The sequence below is a fragment of the Monodelphis domestica genome, chromosome 3 (assembly GCF_027887165.1).
Source record: "Monodelphis domestica isolate mMonDom1 chromosome 3, mMonDom1.pri, whole genome shotgun sequence".
NCBI lineage: Eukaryota > Metazoa > Chordata > Mammalia > Didelphimorphia > Didelphidae > Monodelphis > Monodelphis domestica.
In genome coordinates this window covers 378,338,036-378,355,515 of record NC_077229.1, presented here as the reverse complement: position 1 = coordinate 378,355,515, position 17,480 = coordinate 378,338,036, and the positions used below count along the sequence as shown (strand labels likewise).

The 17,480-nt window shown below is 34.0% G+C and overlaps 1 long non-coding RNA gene across 1 annotated transcript; it reads right to left on the bottom strand.

The window, feature by feature from the left end:
- Window positions 1–13,981: 13,981 nt before the first annotated feature.
- On the bottom strand, window positions 13,982–16,487 carry LOC107652096 (uncharacterized). Its single transcript, XR_001629531.2, has 3 exons — window positions 16,071–16,487; window positions 15,751–15,810; window positions 13,982–14,338 (listed from the first exon to the last, which is right to left on the bottom strand). It is a non-coding gene; the product is annotated as an uncharacterized LOC107652096 (long non-coding RNA).
- Between the last annotated feature and the right edge of the window lie 993 nt (window positions 16,488–17,480).

Genomic DNA, 17,480 nt, shown 5'->3' with positions numbered 1-17,480 from the left:
GAGGGATTGGAAGCCAAGGTGCAAAGTTTAGAGTTTGGAGAGGGAAGCCCAGGGAAAAGTGAAAAGCCCATAAAAGGATCTGGGAATTCCTTAATGTGGAAGTGTTTCATTTATAGTTAATGATAAAACCGAGATAATGACATTGCATGTGACTAAAGTGAGGTGAAAGAGTAGAACGTTATGTGAAAAGTTTGATGAACAGTGGTTAAAGTATTTGGAAGAGAGACTATGTGTATATTGCATTTAACAAGTATGAAGTCAGAAGTGGCAGAAGGAGAGGATTTAAAACAATTTTAGTCATGTACCCAACCCATTGAGAAAGAAAGTGTAATGAACTGAAGTTTTATTTTTAAAAAAAGCCATTAGTTTTAGTGGTAGGTATGCAGAATATGGATCTCAAAGAAAAAGAGATTAGTGAGTAAGTAAGTAGGGAGAGAATCTGGAATTGTCAAAAGCTCATGAGGAATAGTTACACTATTCCACTTCTACCAGTGAGACTGGGAGAATGAGTGAAAGTACAGTCAGTACTGGAAAGGATACCCAGGGAGAATGGTTGATCCAATGGGAGATAGGTTGCAAGGAACAGAAGAGGAAAAGATTGGATGAATTTGAAATCCATTATTTATAGAACAGACAATTTACAGGACATAATGAAAGGGCTGTGTTATTTATGGCTGAACATTTAGGGTAGGTGATAGAGGGTGACAGGAATAAAAGATCTAGGGGCAGAAGATGGGGCTAGGGTTTAGATGATGACCTACCAAGGTACAGGTACTTATTGCTAATTTCTGTCTTTAGTAGTAACAAAAAATAGACTATTAAGTTTAGTATGAAATGTAAGAATTTTATAAAGAAAAATATACCCTCCTAACAAAAAACAAAACTGAACATCTAAAGAGTAAAATAATAAAGAAATTGAAACTCAAACTCAAAAGATTCTTTTAGGTAAAAAAAAAATGAAAACTCATTAGTTAATTTTAATATTGAAAGAGAAGAAAAGAATCATTAAATTATTTTAAAGAGAAAAATGAAAGGAAAAGTATGCTGAGAGAGAAAAATTATCAGAAACTAGTATACTAAATTACATATGAAGAATAACTGAAAATTTAAATGAAATGGATTAAAAGTTACAAAAATAATAAAATGCCAAATATTAATAAACTAGAGAATGGAAATGATTCCATCACAGAAAGAGAAGTTGAACAAATCATAAATGAAAATCAGTGGGTAAGCTGAGAAGATTTAGAAAACCTGGCCAAGGAAATTTAAAAGTCAATGCAATCAAGCTTTTGAAGAAGAAATAGCCTCTGCTACTAATTTTTTGGGAGAGAAAAACAGAGACAGAGAGAAATAGAAACAGAGAAAAGAAACAGAGGAAAAAAGGAAAGTATAAAAGATGAAGTAGTCTGAATAAGGGAAGATACTAAAATTGAAGTATATAAAGCAGATCAATCCCTTCCTGCATTTTTGCATTTTTAGGAAACAGACCCAGTCCCCCAAGAAGGTCAAGAAGCTTATGTAGGCAACAGGTTTGAATCTAATTAGCCTAAGGATGAGAATTTAGGAAGGTGGAGAAACAAAGGGACATCAGGAATATCAAAGAAGTCAGGATGGAATGCAAGATAACACTTAGCTAACTGGGGATAAGTGAATTAAGTTTGGTGATTCTCAAATAAGAACCTGTATATGAAAGGAAATAACTTTGTATCTTGTAACCTATATAAGATCCTATAATGTCAGTCTGATGCAGCTTCCACTAGGGAAAGCTGTCCCAGCTGGTAGATTCTTTATTAATCAATAAATAAAGTTTCCAATAATTGAGTTTCTGAGTGTCCAGATTCGCTTTATGAAGTGCCCCACTTCAATGGTACCTTACCAGACTCTTCTTCTGAAATTGTCCCTATATCATTATAACTAATAAATGCTTACTGGAAAGTATGCTCAAGGAAGTTCATTCCCTCTCCCTCATGAGTAGCTTGACCTGTCCATCAACATTCCTCACATAAGACAGTTATGCCATGTTTTACTGGACATTTTGTATGTCAATAAAAGTCAAGGCTTTAGGTTTGGAGGTGGGAAGAGAAAGGAGGACCATGGGAAGAGAGCAGGCAAGTGGGGGGAAAGAGGAAGAGACTTGCAGGCTATGCACCTGGTGGTCAGGTTATTTAGAGGAATGATGAGATTTAAACTATGATTGTGAACCCTTTCGAATAAACTTTTACAAAATATATATCTGGGTAGAAATCGTAATTCAATTCTTACAGATGATTCTTTATGACCTTATGACCTTATTCTGAGCTAAGTTTTCAGTCAGTGCTTAGGTAAGATAGAAGTGACTTCAGTTTGCTCTCCTGCCTGCATATGTGAAAAGCACCTTGGCTGGGAGAAAAGAAGCAGTCCTCTCTCACCTCCCCACCCAGATCTCAATTGGTGAGACCTCCCTCCCCCCATTCCTTTATCATAGATAGGGGTGGGATAGAAGAAACAGAAGTCCTGGCTTTTTGCCCAAACAGAACAGAACCTGTTTTTTTTTTGTACGACCCAGGCAGAAGAGGGGTTGCCCCCCCAAAAATTGTTAAGGACTCTCCCCATGTGTTTCTCCACCACCCCACACAACCCCTTTTAAACTAGAGTGGGGCAATAGAGGACAGGCAGGATCCCTCCCCCCTGACAGTCTGACTTCTCTCAGGCACTCAAAAATGCAGACTCTTGTTTCTTCCTAGACTCTGCACTCGCCCCAGGGCACTATACAGGGCAAGAAATGGACATGGGCTCCTGCATGCCTGCTTCCTTTGCTCAGTTCAGCACAGTGTAGGGCATGGGAGTAAGATGCAACCCCCCTTCCAAAAGGGACCAAGCCTTTTGTAGACTGAGGGGCACTAGGACCCAACAGGTCTTCTGCCTGACTCTCCCTGCAGTTGATCAAAAGGTTAAAAACAAATTAAAAAAATATATATGTGTGTGTGTGTGTATGAACATTGTAGACTGATATTGAATAACTGAAGGTAAAAGATTAAGAGAAGGATTTCCTATTCCAAAGAACTTCTCGGGAATTATCATATAATCATGCATAGATTAATTCAGAGTAGTAATTTATACTACTTGCTATTGAAAGCTCCAAATGTATCCTTAGATATTTTGAGAAAACTATAATCACATCAGTGTGTTCACTGTAAATTTGTTACTTATACATTTTTATTTTGATGCATTTGAATGGACAACACAACTTTTCACAATCAAAATAACAAAAAAATTAATGTCATCACATTCTATGCATCTTTTATACATTTCTACCCATAAGATCTACTCAGGGATTCCATGGAATTTGTTGAGTGTTTTCTTTTAGTCCTTTAGGTATTCAACATCTAGGTGGCAGAGTTGAAAGAATGCCAAATCCAGGAGTCAAGGACATCTGAGATCAAATTCCATCTCAGATACCTATTAAATTTTTACATATTTGCAATTCACTTAACCTCTGTCTCAGTTTCATCTACTCTAAAAAGGGGATAATAGAAACATCTACCTATCAGGGTGGTTATTAGGATAAAATGGCTTAATAAGTGTCAAGTGCTTAGCATGATGCCTGGCACACAGTAAGAGTCATATAAATGTTAGTTATTTATGCTCTTATTGTTAATATCAAGAGTATATATGAGTGGTTCATTGATTATCCCTTGCTCTCATTGTGAGACTATCCCAACTTATATTTGAGTCATATCTCTTTGATGAAATTTTTATAACTTATCTTGGACAATTTTTGATTCATAATGTGCTTAAGCTTGATCATGCATAGCAGGTTTTTCTTTGTTGTTGTTGTTGCTTTTGGTTACTGCTTAACTTTAACTCTTAAAAATTGAGCTAAAACATTATTTGCACAACTCTAATATTGTTGAAGTATATTGTTATTAGAAAGATGGATCACTGATTAAAGGAGAAATTTAGAGTCATAAAAAACACAATTTCTGAAAAGCAATTCAGCCCACACTTTTTTTCTTCTGAATGTTAAGATTAAAATTCAGGGAAACTGAGACAGGTAGAAATTTAGGTTCTCTCTGCAAGGAGTATTATATTTTTAGATATTTATTGAAGATTAAAATATAAAGAAAATACAAGTAAGAGAGGCACGTGTCTAGGCCCAAAGAGCCTATTCACAACCACGCACATCTTGCCTGCTAGGTGGAGAGCTGCGTCTGCTCCCAAGCAGAAGTAGGAAAAAGACCAGAGCCTTTTTACAACCAGGTTAAATACCCCATCTCATTCTCAGCCCAGGTGAGATTACAAGGCATTCTGGGGAAGTGGGGCAAGGACTTCTGGGGATTGAAGTCCTGGATTCAAGTCTCCATTTTTACATGAGTTTTAAGATCATATCGTTGCCCAGTGTCTATTCAAGATAAATGTTGACCAAATTTGTAGGTTGCATTATCCATCCAATTGCATGGAAAAATAAAATGTATAAGAAAAAATTATTATTGGACAAGAATTCAAAATAAAAGGGAAAGACAATCACAGGAGAAAAAATCCTTAGCATAAAAAATTAAAGATCTTTTAAATTAATGAAATCAAGGCATTTTAAATAAGAACAAAATCTTTTAAATAGAAAAAAAAATCAGTAACTATCATTTATTAAAGTTACATATGCAAAAGGAAAATATATAGATTTGACATAAAGTTAAGACCAAGAGTAATTTGCAAGAGAAAAGTCAAAGGATATGAACAATCTTCCATAAAAAAAATGAAAACTATTAACAGGCATATAAAATGCTAAAAATCATTTCCAAGACAATTATAAATTAAAGAAATTCTCCTTTCTCCTCACACTAGCTAATTTGTAAATTTGATAAATATTCAAAATTGGAAAGACTCTGAGAATTCAGGCACATGAATACACTATTTTTTGGTAGTGATGCAATTTTTTTAAAAGATCTGAATTTTTTGAAAAAATTTGAAAAACAATTTGGAATTATGCAAAAATAGTAAATACCTCAAATCTGTTTCACCAAGGCATATAATTAATGGATACATAATTAAAACAATAAGTAATTGATAGGGAGTTGAGACACATACATTCAAGGTGGTTGATGGTTGGTTGATGAGGAAATATCTTATAAATACGTAAATATTTGATGGTGGTTGATGAGGAAATATCTTATAAATACGTAAATATTTATATCAAAACTTTTACTTTTTAAAAAAATAAGATACATACACATCAATTGCAGAATTAAATGGAAAAATAGTATGTGACTTTAATAGAAAGTTATATCAATTTTAAAGTCAAACATAAAAAGTTTTAGAAATAATCTATATTGTTGTGCTAAGTGAAAAACATAGAATTGGGACAATATAAAAAGTGACAACCATAATACCAATAAAAGCAATATAATAAGACACCTGACTACCAATGAGTGCGGTGACCTATCTTGTTCCAGATGATTGACTACTACACAAATCTCTCTTCTCAGTAAAGAAATCTTTGCTTGTAGGTAGAGAACAATTTTAATGCAAATAGGAGTGAGGAAGAAAGGCCAGAAAGTATCAACATTAAGTAGAATAGTTTTTTAAATTACATGTTGAATTCACTCTATTTTAAAGTAAAGTGAATTCTACAAAAAATAAATGAGTAATTTGCCATACATTGTTTCTCTGTTCTAATTGCTCTCATACATATATTGTGAATTTTAGATTTTCTCCATTTTGTCTAGTCTTAAAATCCTAGCAACCAGAAATGTCTGCACCCCTACTTAGGGATTAAGTGTTGAGGAGAATGACCTATGACCAACATGTGCTAGCAAGTGACAAATCAAAAACAACTGACAGTCCCCCTGGCCTGTCCTAAGTCAAGCTTAAGCTACCATTGGCACATGTGAGACACAGGAAGTGATGTAAAGAATGGTCTATATATTTCACTTGATTTCCTCTCTCTGGTTCTCTCTCACGCTGGCTCTCGCTGCCTCTCAGAGACCTGGGGCTTTGTCCGAGTTGGGAGCTCATGTGGGTGTTCTTGGCATCTTGGTGGTTTGGTGTTTGCAGCTTGCCAATGAGGTGACTGGGAGAAGCTCTTAGCATGCTGTATATATGTGGAAATACTTACTTGATATTTAAGTTCAGAATTTAATTTAAAGAATCAAAACTTGAATTTCTAGATTGATATGCAAAAGGAACAATGTATGGATTATTAGGTGCATGATAGAATCAATGTTCAATTAAAACTAACAAAGTTATCAGGGATAAGGTAAAGCCCACCAATCTTAGGATATTTTTTTTAATCAGCTACATAAAAGTAAGATAGGGAAGATCTGGATTGTAACAAGTCACTGCATTTGGGGAGAACTAAAATTGAAGGATATAGTGTGAAGCACCTAAATGCCATAAAAGAAGATAATTTTTTACTCCTCTATCAAAATGAGTCACTATAGGGGGCAGCTGAATACTTCAGTGGATTGAGAGCCAGGCCTAGAGATGGGAGGTCCTAGGTTCAAATATGTATGGCCTCAGACACTTCCCAACTAGCTGTGTGACCCTGGACAAGTCACATAACCCCCATTGCCTAGCCCTTGCTATTCTTCTGTCTTGGAACCAATACTGTGTTGGAACCAACACAGTATTGGTTCCAAGGCAGAAGAAGATAAGGGTTTTAAAAAAAAAAGAGTCAATATAATGACCTAAGAGTTTTTGCAAACTCAATGAGAAAACATTGTGATGTGGCCATGAGTGGAGTCGAAAAATACACTTTTTTGGTAATATTAAGGCTTAACTGATTTATTGTGCATTAATGATCAAGTTGTTATGTATATTACATTTCCTGAATATGTGGATCTGATCTCAGTCCTGCAGCTTCAAGTTCCTTATCTGTAACAGGACTCACCCAGCCCAAACAAGCTGTTTTTGTTGCCTCATATACATTTTAATGACCTCAAGAACAGTCAAGTTGATTCTATCCTACAGTGTCACTAACAATGAAGAATTCAGTGCTGAGTTTTAGGTTCTCGTTTTTAGATACTTGCCCCAACATTTCAATCAAAAATCAATAAAATGACCCCACAGAAAGTGTCAGCAAGACTACAAGATATTTTTATGCTGCCCAAGATTGTTTATCATGATCAGTTTTTTCTTAATGAATATAAAAGAACTGCAATAAATATCAGATAGATCTTTAGCTACTGAGGAGCTTTTGATTCCACTCATTGTAAATATCTAGTATTGCTAATCAACTAATCTTACTCAGAATTCTATGCCTCAGTTTCTCTTTTTCACAAAATTTTTTGTGAAAGCTATCAAGATTTTTTTTTTGATTGAATAAGATGGTCAAAAATTGTTACTTTTACTGTCCAATAATTAGTATATATCTATTATATTTTTTCAGATTATTACTATTGATTTTTAGAATACTGAAAGTCTAAAATACACTTCCACACAAAGAACAGTTGGGGAAAATATTAAAGGAAGAGGCAAAAAGCAATGAGAAGATCCCAAAGGGACATGATACTCAGCTTCAGTTTTTGAAAAGCTGTCACTTCAAGTAGAAATTCAACTTATACTATGTTGTTCTAGAGAGCATATTTAAAAGATCAGTGTATTAAAATCAAAGGGAGATAGATTTCAACTCAGTACAGTGAAACTTTCTAACAATTAGAGCTGTCTTAAAGCAGACAGAAATGACATTCAGATAGTTATCTGCCATTGGAAGTAGTCAGTCTAGATAAATACTTTTCCATGATTTTGTAGATAGATAGAAACCTTGAACTGGGTAAGGAGTTTGACTTAAGGTCCCTTCCATATCTAAATTTCTTTGATTCCATATTCATTATTTACAATGAAATTACAATTTTAAACTTAAATAAATTTCCAAATAAATTTTAACAAATCTCCTCTACTCAAAGAGCAACAAACTGAGGTCCAAAAAGGTTGTGATTGACCTGAAACTTTGAAAACACTGATTGAATTAATCATATATCCAGAGCCAACATTTTCCTACAAATTTTTCATTTAGTGAGAATTTGAGCTATGGTGTATACCAATCATTCCCTCCACTTTTCTTTTGTGAATTCACATTTGGAATAATGTGTTGCACAAAAGATATGGCACAAAGACTTCCTGTCAATTGCTGGCAAAAAAAGTTGTATCAGCTTTCTCACCAGTATTCAGGAACCCCTGGGAGGAACAATTTTATCTCTCTCAAATTGAACATTTAAAATGTTTATTTTCAAGAAGTCTGTCTTCATTTGCACAACTTTCTTAAATTAATTTTGGCAAATTTTTCTCTGATAAAATTGCAAATTGCTCCAAATTATAGGGGTTTAATCACTAGTCTAGATTCCCAATTTTCAGTGCAAAAGAAAATGTTGATGCCTGAGTCATAACTAGTACTTTACTTTCAACTACTGTAAATGAATAAAATACTTCAATGTTTCTTCCTGCTTAAGCCTTCTCGGCTTCAGATACATTTTATTTTATCAGCTTCAAGCGACCTAATTAAAGTAACAGATGAAGGATTCAATTTGGATGAATTCCCAGAACAATATCCTCTTTCTGGGAGCACATTTTTCAGAATGTTTTATTTCTGGGAATAAGCTTTGGCCACAAATAACTACTGTCTACCTAATGAACAAAGCTTAACTAAGCATCTGTGGTGGCTCAGGCTCCCAATATCCATTTGGAGCTTTAGCCTCAGATTCAAGACAAACAAATCACAGACTATTTGGTCCTATGTCCTACATGAAGAAAAAGGGTCAAAAACCTTACCAAAATGGATACCTTAAATATATTTCAGTCTTTACAGCACTGTCCAATATTATAAATGATTATAGGTATTATTCTTATGATATATCCATTCAATAGTGGTTCCAACAAATTGGCAAGTACAAATGCCACAATCAAGAAGCCTCTTAAAGGGTTGGGGAAGGGTGATTCTGTGATTCAAAATTATGAGTTACTCACATATTCAAATATGACTATGCTGGGTAGAATGATGGGCATTGAGCCAAGGAGATCTACAGTGAAATCCCACATTTCCCACTAACTTGAAGTATTACCTCAGGAAAGATCATTATCTTCTGCGTATCTCAAGTGAATCACTAAGACCTAGTCTTAAGGCATAGAAGATTGCAAAAATATTGATAGACTACTCCCTTTGAAGAAAAAAAAAATCTTTGCTTATACATATAAATTTTGTTACAACCTTCACAATCTATAGCTACAAAAATATTTTAATCATTCATTTAATATGAACTAGAACCAAATTCCATCTCTGACTCACACTGACTGTGTAACCCTGCAAAAGTCACTTAATATCTCAGGTATCTAAACAATTCTCCATAGCATTAGTTAAATTTGGTTATAATTAATATTATTGCTATTTGATGATAAATTGGATGCCAATTGTTGGTCTGCATTGGGAGAGGGAGTTTCCTCACCAATAGTTCCTTAAAACAATGAAATCAGAACTCCTCATTTCAAAAGTGACTATGTTAATACTAATATTATTATTATTATTACTATGTTACTTTCTTTTGTTTTGCTTTTTATTTTCAGTGGGAGTAGAGTGTTAGTGCAACAAATTTTTAAACAGAATATCTGGGTTTAATTCCCAGCCCAATTTAGCTCCCAAGTCACTTCATCTAGCTCCTTCATGTATTACCTGTGTGAACTCAGGAAAGGCACAACTTTTCTTGCCTTCAGTTTCTTCCTCTCTAAAATGAGGTTGCACTAGATGATTTTTTTGAAGCCTTCCAAATCTGAGTCTATGGTGCTGTGAACCATCTTACATAAAATGAATATATATTAATATTTACTGCAGAATTTTGTTCTGAGAAAGTAGTTTTTTAAAATATTAAAATAATCTAGCAATGTAACCTGCTTTTAGCCTCTTTGTATTTCCAGCACTTATCACAAAGTTTTGCACATGTTAAGACTTTAAGAATTGCTTAAAAGAGGAAAAAAAGCATCCTTTATTTATCTGACCTATATTCAAAAACTTATCTGATTGGCTGATTCCTGAAATTTATTAATTACTGTTGCATTACAATTGTAACCCTAAGCAGTTTAGTTGCTTGTTCAAAAGTTGTGGAAATAATGCATGAGTATGTAAATTCAGTACTTGTACTAAGTACTCATTTCAAATATCATTAATTAGGCATGAATGAAATGGAAAGAATACTAGAATATGGAGACCTGGTTTCAAATTCTTTCACAGACACATTATTATTATTATTATTATTATCATGTGACCTTACACAAATCTTTTAACCTCCCTAAGTCTATAAAATGGGAGTGATATTCAAATTATTCACCTCACAGAATGGTTGTCAAATTAAAATTAGCTATTATCTCAGAAATACAAGTATAATATATGCATAAAATATAAGCTATTATTCACATTATGCACAAAAGCATCATACAAGAAAAGTTTCATTGTCTTTCAGGCAATTGTCTATCCTAAATAAAACTTGCAAGACAGGTAAAATTTTCCATTTGTTCCTCTTTATTTCTTTAGTTTTCTTCAAATTCTTTGCATCCATTCTCTCTTACTCTCCAAGGATTTAAATATATATTCATTAACTCAAAAAAAGCTTTAATTGTTATAACCAGGAATATGATTTTTAATTGGAAGAACATTCTAAGATCCTGTCTCAAAAAAATAATAAAAGGCCAATAACTCACAGACACTTTTCAAAAATTAGAAAGCCAAGTCATATGTGTTTATCTAGATTGTGAGATCCTTAAGAGCTAGGATTGCTTATTGAATTTTTTTATGTGCTTGGCAAACTATAAAAGTTTAACAAATGCTTATTGGTCTAAAGAGGCAATTAAAAATTTTAGTTACATATATGCTGCTTGTATACCTTGGTAAAGGCCTGTGCTGGTGAACCCAAGACATGAATTCCTTCTTGCTAGAGGGGACTGCTCCATTCTCCCTCTCCACAGCACAAGAGGACATTTTTCACATTCCCTGCCCCTCTACTAGGCAACCTAATGTGAGCACTTCCTCCTTCCCCTGTCTGAGGTAATGCAGGATATTCAAGGGTGCAGTTTGGTTATACAATCTCTAAAAGTTTCACCAACACTAGTAAAGGGAATTTCCACACCAGGAATAAGGAAACCATGATCCTGCACAACATTTCCAAGAATGCAACTGTTTATCATATCAAATTTTAATAGTTCCATGGTTTCCTGAAGGCCCTTGTCACGAAAACATTTTATTATGTGAACAGATTTTAATTCATCACTTTTTCCTGTTCTTCTTCACTTTACAAAATTCAGTAATCTTATGAATTATAGACAAAATGATTCAACAGTATTCTATCTCTTGTAGAGATTTCTATTTCAATCTCATCTACAGTGTTTTTCTCTAGGACTCAGAAGTTAGAGTAGCCTTGGAACAGAAAAATAGTCTAAAAAGTTGGCCCTGGAGTGTGAATCCTGAATTTAAATCCAGGCTTTTTAGTTACCTCTATAGGTGACATTAGAAAAGTCACTTCATCTCCTTGGCTTCAGGTTCCTACCCTGTATACTGAGGGGACTAGGAACAGACAATCACAACTATAAATTCTTTAAGCCTATTCATCAAATCCAGTTCTGGTATCTCCACAGCAGTGTTTGTACAATTTCTCAATATCTCTGTTTTTAAAGCTTTAGCTTGAATTCTACTTCAGATTTTAGCAACCAGCTCAAATTTGCCCTTAAAAACTGAAAGTTGAATTTTGTAAGTGAATATAGACACTAGGAATTAGCAAATGCTAAAAATTGGGTCTTGATTTATGTTTCGATGATTATCTAGGTTTAGGAAAGGGTAAATAATGAAGATTAAATTTAAAAATATGTCCTGATGTAACCTGAATTCCAAAACCTATTATTATAGGGTTTCCACCTCGTGCCTTGTGTCTGAGTAAGGGACAAGAAAAAATTTGTGAGAGCAAGAGAGAAGAAAGGTATTTATTCCATTCTCTTCAAACTTATCAATTGTTTCAAATCTCTTCATATCCTTTGGGACTTTGTTGGTTTCCATTTTCTAGTGAAAAGATGAAGTATGTCAACTCCAGTTCCGGATGATGAAGGAAGAGTCCTCTACTTTCTCTTTTGTTTCCTCCACTCTCACCTACACCTCAGGCACCTCAGCATCCCAGGATTGTGCCCTTTGTGTCCTTGCAAGGCTTTGCTCTTGCCCTCCCTCTTGACCTTGCCAGCTTGGTCCCCATAGGCATTGAAAGGAAAGCAGTGCCACTGCCCAAGGTAACAGACACCCACAGAAGAACATCCCCCAGATCAAGACATGAACTTATTCACCAGCATCCTGGCAGCCTCATGACCAGAATCAAGACCCAACCGCCCCACCACTCTTCTGGCCCAGGGATTTGTCCCTAATTCACTCCCTCCCTGATCCCCTTTGCTAGATTCCAGAGCACTAGGGGAGGTAATATATTTAGGGAAAGGTAATATATTGATCCAGCTAGATGCCAAAGTGGATAGTGGAAGGGACTCATGTTGGGAAGAACCAGTTCAAATCCAGCCTTGACTCTTGACTAACTAAGCTGGAACCCTGTAAGATACCCCGCCTCCCATCCCTTGCCTCTGTTTGGTCCTTAAATAGCCTTTCCTCATATTCTTCACTTCCTTGGGCTTCACTTTCTATCCCCCCATCCCTGTTTTTAACGGGTTTCTTTTTTCTCCTTAGGATGTGGTTGAGGCTCTATCATTCTCTTTTAGGGACTCTAGGGAAGACATTACTTCAAGTCTCTTTCCTTATGTTAAATGCAAAAGAAAATAAAATTTTCACATAGTAATTAAAATGGTATTTTAATAAATATGAAATCATTCAAATTTTAAGAAACAAATTCATAATGTCTTCTATTTCTTTTTTCTGGTGATATTTTTCCCCTTTACATGTAGATACAATTTTGGGCATTTATTCTCTAACATTTTGAGATCTACATTCTCTCCCTCTTTCCTTTTGTCTTCTATTTTTATTATCTTTTTCCAGATTACATGTCAATACAATGTTAAAAGTTGTTTTCTGACTTTTTGAGATCCATGTTCTCTCCCTTCCTCCCTTCTGCCATTTCCAAGGTGTCAGGCAATATTTAATAGTTAAAATATATAGTATCATGCAATAAATATTTTCATATTTGTCAAGTTGTGAAAGAAAACACATATCCCTTATATAAGAAAAAATCTCATGAAGTAGATACTGTGAAAAATGATATGCTTCAATCTGCATTCAGATTCCATTGGTTAGCATTTAACATACACGTTGTCTAACAAGCATATGTGTGATAAGTTTTTCCTCTGGGTCAATATGTACAGATTACATTTCCCTTCATATCTATATATTTGTATATAGATAGATAGATACATACATACATATATACATAGACATACTGATAGCTATAGATAGAAACAGTTGACTTTTGGCAACAATTGGAAAACACATGCTTAATGTAGGAAGAGATGACAGAAGAAATAAGATAAGAGTGTGAGAATAGGAGGAGAGAGTGACACTAAAGGTAGTCTTGGCTGTCATGGAAACACACAGAAATATATAGAATGAGAAAATACCCACACCTCAACTAAAAGGGATAATCTAATATTTGTTCCTTCCATTCCCTTTTTTAGAAGATTATTTTCCTTGATTAAATGCTGACATTTGGCAAATAGATAATTTTCCTTGTATGTTATAATTTTCTTAAATGTTATAATTTTTCTTTTAACACCTTCATCTCTGTATATCTTTATCCTGACTGTTACATTTTGAAAGTTGGAAATCTAAGGAATCTCCTAAACTTTCTGTTCATTTTTGATAGAGGTCCTATTAATTTACTAAGTACTTAAATACTCATTCACTTTTTGAAGCAAAATCTATTTTTTAGATTTGAGAAATTCTATAAATTAATTAATTTAGAATATTTTTCCATGATTCCATGATTCATGTTCTTTCACTTCCCTCCTTCTCCCCTACCCCAATAGCCAATGAGCCATTCCACTGGGTTTTAGATGTGTCATTGATCAAGACCTATTTCCATAGTATCAATATTTGCACTAGGGTGATCACTTAGAGTCTACATCCACAATCATGTCCCCATCAATTCACGTGACAAAGCATTTATTTTTCTTCTGTGTTTCTACTCCCACAGTTCTTTCTCTGGATGTGGATAGTGTTCTTTCCCACAAGTCCTTCAGAATTGTCCCGGATTATTGCATTGCCATTAGTAGAAAATTCTGTTGCATTTAATTGTACCATAATGTTTCAGTCTTTGTGTCCATCGTTCTGGTTCTGCTCCTTTCACTCTGCATCAATTCCTGGAGGTCGTTCCAGTTCACATGGAATTCCTCCACTTCATTATTCCTTTGAGCACAATAATATTCTGTCACCAACAGATACCACAATTTGTTCAACCATTCCCAAATTGAATTCATCCCTTCGTTTTCCAATTTTTTGCCACCACAAAGAGCATGGTTATAAATATTTTTGTTCGGGTCTTTTTTCCTTATTATCTCTTTAGTGTAAAAACCCAGTAATAGTATGACTGTATCAAAGGTCAGGCAGTCTTTTAAAGCCCTTTGGGCTTTAAACTGCCCTCCAGAATAGTTGGATCAATTCACAACTCCACCACCAATGCATTAATGTCCCAATTTTGCCATATTCCCTCCAACATTCATTACTTTTTGTTGCTGTCATGTTAGCCAAACTGCTAGGTGTGAGGTGATACATACCTTAGAGTTGTTTTGATTTGTGTCTCTCTGATTATAAGAGATTTAGAACACTTTTCATTTGCTGATTAATAGTTTTAATTTATTTATCTGAAAATTGCCTATTCGTGCCCCTTGCCCATTTATCAATTGGGGAATGGCTTGAATTTTTGTACAATTGATTTAGCTTTTGGAGCAAAATCTTGTTAATCATTGATACTGTGACTATGAGATATCATGTGTTTTTTCAGTCTATACCATATAAAAACTGATATTTATCATATTTTAAACATTCACCTTGAAATATGTAGCCTTCATGAGTTAAAATTAACTTACTCTTAGTACCTGAATAATAATTTTAAAAAATAGTTTATGCATATTAATAAGCCTCTTGAAAAGTCTCAGTGAAATTGTTAAATATTCATATGGTAGAGAAAATAAAACAATACAAAAACTTTAAGTATTAACTCATTCCTCCATCTTATAAAAGTATTTCCATGAAGCAAGTTCATATCTGAATTTATACCCCAATCTGTTCTTTTCTTCCTGTACTTGATATTTTAAGTGGCATATATGATCAATGGACATTAACATAAAATATCTTCCAACAGTTTAGAGAGAATAATATTGTAAACTTATCTTAGAAGAAAATGAAGGATTTAAGGATGGTTTCCTGTTTTGCTCTCTATAACTCTGCCGCCATACACTGTCATACTGTTAAAATGAGTTTCACTTTCAGAGAAGGTAATATTAGCCACTGAGCAGCTTAGAAAAGCCAGCCAAATATTGTCTACATAAGAAAAACCAATTTCTAACAATGCTACTCTCTTTGACACAAACCATTCTTTCCCCCCTCCTTCCTTCTGTTAGCTTATGCAGAAATAAATAATAATAATAATTGTTATTATTATAACAATAAAATAAGTCAGTCTGGGGTCCTGAACAGTCAGAAAAAATCTCTATGTGTATATATGTATATGTAAAACATAATCAGTCTGATTCAGTCCCCCCATTCCTATAACATAAATAAATAATCACTGATATTTTGAGAACAATTTAGTATTATACCTGTGAAATTCTTCTCATTCCTGTGCAGCTGTGGAGCAAGGTACACTTTTTTTTTCACATCTGTTCAAATAATAGGTAATAATTCCCCATTAATTGTATTTACATTTTCCTCTAATAAACCAAAGGATATAAATAGTTCAAAACAAAGGAATTTCTTAAAGAACAATAATCAGATTTGCAATAGAACATTCTTCCCAAAATATATAATATATTTACTCTGAAATACTTATGTACATACATAAATGGAAAGAGATCCCTTGTGTAAGGATTACACAATTGGGACCATATAGTAAGAATTCATAGAGAAGAATAACTGACACCTGTCATACTGGAGGATGCCTGATTTTTTTTTTCCAGTGATATTATGCTGTAGCTCTTTCTTGGCCTATTCTTCTCTGGAAATGACATTTTTGCTGGACGTATTGTTCCACTAGATACACGGGATCTGCTCCTTGCTGGGCAGAATGCCTTTGCTAGGTACAACCTGTTCCCAATACATACAGGCTTATGGCTCTTTGATTGTAGTCATCACACTCTGCCAATAAAAAAAATGGTACATACTAGTACTAAAGAGTGCATTTAGACCAGTTACAACTTTACCGTTCAGTCCCTATGTCTGAGACAGAACTCAAAGCTTTTGCTAACAAATAACTATCTGGCTTCAAGTTCAGAAAAACTCAAACATTGTCTTAGATTCAAATAAATATGGACTTAGACAAAAAATAGGCTAAAGAAAGGAGACTAGTGTCTGTTTACTCATTTATATTTATATTTATTTTTATTTTTATTATATTTATTTATTTTTAAAATAAAAATATTAAATATTTATTATATTTATTATATTTATTATTCTATATTTATATGAATGTGTGCATATATATACACACATATAAAGATGTATATGTATGGACACATGCTCATACACATTTGAACATGAATGTAAGTATGTTCCTAGTATGGGCTCATATTAGCTCATGTTTATATGACAATGAATACATGTTTGGGAATATATAACCACATGTATGTGTCCCATATTCCATATATGTTCATATATATGCATGCATGCCCATATAAAATGTGTGTGAATATTATTGTCATTATTATCATTCTGTTTGCTTATGCTTTTTCATGAGAAATAAAGGGTAAGACCAATGGTCTTTGGTAAGGGAGGAAGGTATAGCTAGTAAATTATGTTGGCCAGGGAAAGAATTGATAGTTGGAAAAATGTTGGGTTTCAGAAAGAATAAAGGAAAATATTAGATACTGAAATTGCAGAGAGAAAGATGAAATAATGAAATATTATGATCAGATGATTTCAATATCCATGAACATTTGTAGGAGATGGATGATGCTGCTAAAATAATTTCCTTAAGCCCAGGTATGACCACATGACTCCTCTATTCAATAAATTCTAGTGGTTTCCTTTTACTTCTAGGATCAAATATAAAATTGTTTGTTTGAATTTTTAAAGTCCTTAATTGTCTTTCCCCAATCTACTTCTCTAGCTGATACAGTATCACTCTTCCAACTCTTTAGAGACTACACATTCCTTCTTTTTTCACACATGGCACTCTATTTGTCAACTCCACGCCGTTACAATGACCACACTCTGTGTGCCTGGAAAGTACTACTTCCTCTGCTCCACCTAACTGAGTCCCTTACTTCCCTCAATTTTCTGCTCAAATTCCATTTTGTATATGACAGTTTGCCACATACTCTTGAAAACCAGG